The 7987-nt window shown below is 37.5% G+C and overlaps 1 long non-coding RNA gene across 1 annotated transcript in view; it reads right to left on the reverse strand.

Moving 5' to 3' along the window:
* The window catches only part of LOC145992653 (uncharacterized), a 58774-nt gene extending 50930 nt beyond the window's left edge, over window positions 1–7844 (reverse strand). The window contains exon 1 of the long non-coding RNA XR_014442190.1: window positions 7742–7844. This is a non-coding gene — a long non-coding RNA (uncharacterized LOC145992653). The remainder of the gene's footprint in view (window positions 1–7741) is intronic.
* Window positions 7845–7987: the final 143 nt, after the last annotated feature.

A 7987-nucleotide genomic window follows, 5' to 3' on the forward strand; every position in this document is an offset into this window, starting at 1 on the left:
TAGAGTAATAGGTAAACAAATAATCAATCGAAATTTTGCCTATTTGTGCGAGACAACTACTGATATCAAGTGACCTTCGAATGAAATGTCAAATAATAAAATGAAATGTGAAATTTCGGCAATTTCGAGTTTAATAAAAACAGAAAAACATGCCTATATTTTGGGATTTCAAAGGAATCATAGGCATTTACTGAGGTGTACTTAAGTAAATACAATATTGCAATTGTCAATTGCTATGATATGATATCACGGAATTAGTACCAACCGCTTTGAATAACACATATAAACTATTTTAAAATATTTTCCACAATGGGATGTTATCCTACCTCGTCACCGATCCATCCACAGAGGACCAATATAAATGGCGTTGCAAAATATAAATTGTACAGAAGAGATTTCAGAATAGAAATCTCCATAGTTACCTCGGAGTTTTTGTCTATAATTACCACTACGTGCTGTATTTATATTGCGCTAAATGTATAACTTCTCTTTTCCAGAAAGTCCTTTATTTTCTAATACTTAACTCCTACTTTTATGATGATTTTCTGCACGGGGAATGTAATACCGTTTTCCCAGGATATTGTTGTCCTGTCATTCTCCAAAAGAAAGTTGTAAACTTTATTACTTTTCTAGAATCTTTATAGAATAATAGTTCTTTCTCCTTTGACTACCTTATTATTATCGTTTATTGCTGATATGGCTGCGGCGTAACAATCTTAAAAAAAAAAAAAAAAAGTCGAGGAGCGATATGAAAGCGGCTGACCTTGACAAGAGCGATATGTTATTTTGTTACTGAAAAAACGAGAGAAGAACTTGATTCATTCTTTCGCGGCGCACCGCAGATACCAAGCGCCGGTGTTGTGGGACTCGCAATAACAAAACAACTTCCTGGCATGGATAATATGAACTGGAAAGAAAAATTAAGATGTGATTTACTTACATAACGCTCATTCCGTACTGCTGTCAACCTTGTCACTTGATTCAAGTTCTTCGGAATCCGTGTCTTCCAAATTTATAATAACCTGCTCGATGTCATCGTCTCTGACTATTTCACGCTGGAAGTTATTTTCTTGTATTTTCTCTGCGCGCTCGGAAACACCTATTCTATCTATTGCTTTGTGAGTTAGTTTTTCTACGTCGGCAATTTTGAAAGTCTTGTTCTTGTCGGGTATGTACTCCTTCACCTGGGCCCAAATGATTTCAATCGGGTTGTACTGACAATGATAATGTGGGAGACGAACAACTCTGTGACCACATTCTCTTGCAATTCTATCGATTTCATAACTTTGTGAGTTGGTGTACGACGTTCCACGAACTGCAAGAACTCTGCTCGGGTTTGCGTGCTTGTGCGAGGAATGTTCTTGTTACAGAGCCATGCCATAATACCCACCTTCCTTTTGTTCGTACAAGGCGTTTTATCCATTTGCAAGGAATGTATGCTCGCGTTGTCCATTACGATAACGGATTCAGGAGCAAGAAACGGCAAGAACTGCTCGTGAAACCACTTTTGAAACATGGCAGACGTCATTTCTGAATGATAGTAAGTACTGTTTCATTTGAAGCGCAAAATCAATTTACTTTAGTGCACAAAGCCTGTAGCAGCTGAACCAGCGTGACACCCTATAAGATGAGCACCTTTTCCTAATGATTCCCACCAGAATCATCACCCATTCTCCAGCAACTTGTCTTCGTGTGATTCTGGTTGACCTAGATTTCATCTAAATAGTATATATTTGCAGCACCAGCTTTTCTGATTTCGTGCATGGTTCTGAGGAAGATCACTCTCGCAGCTACATCACCCCTCTCCATTAAAAATTTCCTCCCGTCGTTGCCTTTCCAATATCTGAACCCCATGTTCTTCAAAATTTTTAACATTGGCCACGTGTTGCCTGCAAACCCGATAACTTCCTTCAATTTAGCCTTAAGTTTCACTGCAGTAGGAAATTCGAAATTTGCGTACATATCAAATATAATATTACGCAATATCCCTTTATCAAAATCGTCCAAGTGCGTAACATTCTTTCGCCGATTACGACGTTTGCCAGGCGAGCGAAAAAGAACCAACCCTGTATCACCGATCGACGACCTGGCTTCCTTCGCAATCGTCTGAACTGTACGCAGACCTATCCCACATGCAGCCGATGTACGCTCCTGACATTTGGCAACACTGGTCCCTGGAGAACACGAGGCACTCTCTGCACTGCAGGGACGGCGCCACAGGGGGGGGGGCTGAAGCTCCCCTAAATCAGGCCTCAGCCCCCCTGTAGCTCCCATAGATTTTTGTAGTAAGGTAGACGCATTTCGACCGAAAACTTAAAAAGTAAAATTTTCATTTTCCATTATGAAATTTCCATTGGGGCAAGTACAACGTTCAAGTAGATTTCCTAGATCGCTAGGTTAGTATATTACGATGTGTTTAGAAATCTAGGGGCCACTGATCATTTTGTACTAAGGAATTGGCCAATTGTGAGTCGCCAAACTTCCAACGAAGTCTGCTGCCGCCTGGTAGGTGGACGTATTCAGTGTATGTGAGATTGTTCTTTGATTGCTGTTGGCATACCATCGTATACAGCTAAATGTGCTCAATTATTAACCTCTGTAAATCGAATCACTATATTTCGGAATAGGTCTAACATGTGTATAAATTATTTTTTATAAGTAGGACGACGTTCAAAATCTAAAGAAGCGTCATGTTTCTTTTCTGTTCATTAGTTCCTCATTCGAGTATTGACAATTGTGATGTTGTCTCATTGGTTTCATCGTTATATCTATCCTTATCGTTGCAAATATTGAGGGGAGAAATACTAAGTTAAAGAATTAAAGAATACACATACTACGTAATTCCTAAATACTAAGCATTGGAAAGGCTAGAATTGTTCTCCCAGCCTCTATAGTCTAGCGATAAAATTGCTACTTTGATATCAAGGGGTTCCGGGTTCGATTCCCGGTTGACGTAACATTTCATTAAGTGATTTGGATTCCTCTAGAAGGGATGCCCCGATCGCGTAATGGCTACGCCTTCGCCTTGTAATCAAGGTGTCCCGAGTTCAACACCGGTGAAGGCCCATTACACAGTGGCTCAGATACCACTTTAAACTGTAGGTCCAGTCCTGATTAAATCTATCTGTGCATAATGTGAACTTCAAAAATCAATTACAGTAGAAGCTGTAGCTTTCGTCCCGATTTGCCTCTGTGCATATAATGAACCTTAATACAAATCCGATCAAGAAATCATTGCAATAAGGTGCTAAGATGAGCACGCTTGGGCATTTTTATTACTCGCAGTCCTAGTCCTACATGTTAATTAATTTTAATTTGTGAGGTTAGAAAATAATTTCTGCAGTACCACCAGACTGGCCAAACTTATTCCGTGCAGGAAAATTAATCTTTGAAAAACATTTAAACTATTGATCCAATTCTGATTATTATTTATGCATAATGTATTCTGAAATAAAATTATAATATTCAGCAGTTATTTTCACTAATCAAATTGCTCAGTGTAAGAGTTGCATAAATATTCGTTACTTTTATGTTCATATATTTATCTCCTAGTGAAAGTGAATGTGTAGTGAAAATAGTTTTATTTCTTGAGAGTGGCACCTCTTAAGTGAAACTCGTCATCTTCAAATTTATAATAACTTACACATTTTCATCCACCCCTCTGTTTGTTGGAATGGGGTTATATTCTATTATATTTCGCCATTAATGACAAACAGAATCATTCCCTTTCACACGACGTCGATAATGACTAACACAAGCTACAAGTTTCTTCACTCGTTACGAGTTCGAACCTACGACTTCTATTTTGACAATATTTAACGATAAGAACAACGCAACAAGTTTTCGATTTATCCGCTAATGCCATAGAGAGATATAAGGAGTTGTGTAAAGAACGCTTGATTGTAACTAATGAAACGAAGGTAGTACAAATCGACGTAAACGTAATAGAGATTTGCACATGGGGAAACCTAACCATTCCATATTTGCGCACGTAGCGTTGCATTTAACTCGAGAGAAGAGAGACGACAAATTGGTATGCAATAAATTATCACAGTTACAAATCATTTACTCGTTCATTTTGTCAATATATTTGAATCCGTACACAATTATCATCAGGGTATCATAATCTCACAATATCTTAACCTTAATTTTCCAGATGAAAAATGTGTTTTTGAACGTGTAACATTTCATTTTTTTTATTTTTATTTTTGTAAGAATATTCCATTTTACACTGAAATGATATATGATTCCAGAATATTCTTGTTTGTTAGAAGAGAAAATTAATAAAAATCAACAACTCGTAATGTGGATAACGTTCAACTCAACTGAATAAACATAACAAATATATCACGTGCTCTGCGTTTTTTGCAGCAACATCTTCGGTTTTCTGTCTCCACAGTATTGTATGACACTCACAAAGAGCACCCACGCTCAGGTCGAGGTGCAGGCCCAGGACCCCTGACGTCGTAGCGCGATGTGATAACCACTTTTTTCTTTTGAGGAAGACCCGTAAGAGGCAGCGTTGCCTACACATCAAACCCACATATCAGTTATATATCAAAACCCTTTCTTATTCAGGACAGCGGAAAACAAACATCTATAACAGGTTGAGACTTGGATTTTGCTATACCATTCAAGCAGTTCCTGTCTATCCTTGAAAGAACATTATGAACAAATTACACTCCTAAACAATTGTACATGTTTCTGTGTACATGGGTATTTTTTTAAATATAATTATGCCCGTATGTGTGTATATTTGTTTATATATGAGTATATATATATATATATATATATATATATATATATATATATATATATATATATATCTTTATTTATAAATGTCTGCATATAGATATGTATCTTGCTATACTTCTGTAAGGGCCTCCCCAATGGCACAGTGATAGCGTCATAGCCTTGTAATAAAGGGATTCCGTGTTCGATTCTCGGTGGAAACACACAGTGGTTCGGATTCCACTTTAAACTGTACGTCCAGTACCGATTAGCCTTACTATCCATAAAGTGGACTTAAAACACCAAATCAATGAATATACTTCTGTAAATGTCATTTCTAGATTTATGTCTTGTATAAATTTTGTGCTAGTATTCTTTATGCAATGATTACTGTAGTCTTGCTCTCCTTCATCTTCCTTTGTTTTATATTGTTGAAACAGTAATTATTTAATTGTTTAAAATGTATGTAAGTCATTGGAGCCAGAGCTCTGTTATAGGTGAAAATAAATAAATGGGCTAAATAAATCTCTTAACCGGTATTCTAACACAGTACACCTGGTGTCGTATTGCGCTTTGCTAACCCCTCCGCCACGGAGGTCGGCGTCTATTCTTGTTATTAGACATCATTAAATATTCAGAGGTTTCATAATTGCCGGACGACGGTCTCTTCCAGTGAGGTTAACTAACGCTATATGTTTCTTTTATGTTCTTGAACTCTACATTCTTCATACAGTAATTTGCCATTTGCGACATAATACTGAATTATTTGCATTTTTAAATATGTGATAACATTTTATTCCTTTCGTGCATTTCATATATGCATATTGTGTAGAGTAAGGTGGGGTAAGACTGCGCACCGGTTTTTCGAGATGAAAATCACACACAGTTGGCACCACTGCCCCACTGTTACTTCGTCCAAGATGGTAGCTAGCTGTGGACAGTGGTGAAGATACGTTTGAAATTCGTTGTGCTGAGAGAGGTAAGTGAAAACATTTTGAGGGTGTTTTCTACTTATTTTGGTACTACGTGTTTTGAGTACTGCGTCACTGTGAATGTATATAATATTACAATGTTGATGGATAGAAGAAGCTGTATTAATGCCGAGTCCACCTGCGTATTAGTTTGCACATTTCCGTTAACCAGATTCACAGAGCATATTCAGCACCGCCGACGAAAGCGAAGGCAGTCTCAGGTGTTAACCGGGTCTCCATTCAAAGTCAACTTGAAAGCCTCGTTGGCTGAGAAGAGTAAGAAGAGAGTTCAGGGGAAACAGAAACGGAACATCGTTGTTGAAGAAGATGTAGTAAGCAGAAAACGCCAGAAGAAAGAGTACAATTGCCCAGGTTGTAATGAGAAGTACAGCGATCCTCCAGTAGAGGATTGGATCCAGTGTTCCACATGTGACGATTGGTGGCATGAAAATTGCACCTCGTATGAAACAGGAACCTTTATTTGTGATTTGTGTTGGCGATTCCTAACCCAAGTGAAGGACGGGATTCACTATGCCTTCTCTGAGAATGCCACGAGAAATGTATCCCATACGAGAGAATAACGTTTTTAGGTAATTTGTGTTTCTTTTTATACAAATGTGACTCTGTGTAGAAAGTGCGCATTCTTACCCGAACTTGATCGCAGTCTTACCCCGCGGTGCGGGTAAGACTACGCATTTGCATGGTCACGGTTTTGTAATTGTTTCATGCACAAATATTGTTCATTCAGCTTTCGGAAATTTACTGTGAGTTAGCAAAGGATAGTGCAATGTGTATTGCTTTTTTCATGTGTGTCTGTAGTTTCATAGCTTGAATATAAAATTATGCACTCAAACTGCGCAGTCTTGCCCAACCTTACTCTCTGTATCCAGAATTTAATCCAAGCTGTACATGCAACCAACCAACACTATCTCTAACTTAAGTTGCCTAGAATCAAATGTCGCTGTCCAAATACTTTTGAGTGACTCTGTACAAGGAAATGAAAATTCCATCACATTATCAAAATGAGGTTTGTTTTTTGACTGGTTGAGTAAAATGTTGGAACTCTCTAAAGGTTGTAGACAATTTGATATCGCGTCCGGTAACAAAGTTTGCAGAGAAGCTACGTGGATGTGCGGGCAAGATTAAGAAAGCCATGTTACGAAAGTACACAAAAAAATATATATTGACTCAAATGGTCAATCTTTCTTGTAGAGAAACGATCATTTCATAACACAAATTATGATTTCGAAATGAACAGGAATTGTGTGGATCGTAGAAGAAGTAAAGCTAAAATACACAGAGAATCAGTTTAAGTGGTTACTGAATAAAATTAGACTCAGATTCTTACAAGCAAGCACAAGATACATTATACATTGTTTGACAGAATGTTTTTTCCTCTTCAATTTATGGACAACAATTAGCATTTACGAGTTGATACCGCATGTTATATTTATTTTGTAGACGTATTTTCTTGATATATGGTAATCGATGGTCAACTATGACTATCTGTCAACGTCAACTTTATTTTGAACATCCCCTAAGATTCTGTTGCCATAATTATCTGCACCCCTGAAGCTTAATACTATCAGCATTTTTACTTTCGCTTCTTGCGTTACAGCAACAGGAGTCAAAGTTATTGCAGAATTGAAGGTCGAGAAAATATATACAATTTACCAAAGTAAATACTAACTTGTCGTAACTGTGAATAAATTAACGTACTATTCTTAATCACGTACGTCTTGTTCAAATAGTCCACCCTTAAGATTGAAACAGTAATGGTAACAGCAAAACTCCGTGCACCTTAATATCTGAAATATGATATGCTATAGATGGTTTAAAGTGTTATTTGACAATCCATGATATTTCTGTTATAAACGTGATCTCGGCCACTTCTAGTAAGTTAGCATCGTGAGATTCATAGCCACAAAATCAAATCAATCGCTGTTCTAAAGTTTCCAATATGACTTCTTGGGCATTGTTTACAGTCCGTAACTTACTTTACATGCGGGCTAAATAGCCTGATACTTTAGTGTACTTACCTTTGTAACGGTATTCCATGATGTATATTTCCTGATGGAAGCGTGATCCATGTCTGTCACTTACACTGCAGTTGTTGGAAGGGGACAAGTCCAAATGCTGGAACTACAAATTAATTTTTAGGAACATATTACTCGTACATCCCAGTAGTTATCTGTACTTATCGAGATTCTGCTTAACAAGTTCCTTGTAGTTAGCTGCCTTCTAAAATAATTCTTTACCACTTCTTGGAATGATCCCCTTGCTGC

Source organism: Lepisma saccharinum, chromosome 9 (genome assembly GCF_977018435.1).
Source record: "Lepisma saccharinum chromosome 9, izLepSacc3.1, whole genome shotgun sequence".
Taxonomy (NCBI): domain Eukaryota; kingdom Metazoa; phylum Arthropoda; class Insecta; order Zygentoma; family Lepismatidae; genus Lepisma; species Lepisma saccharinum.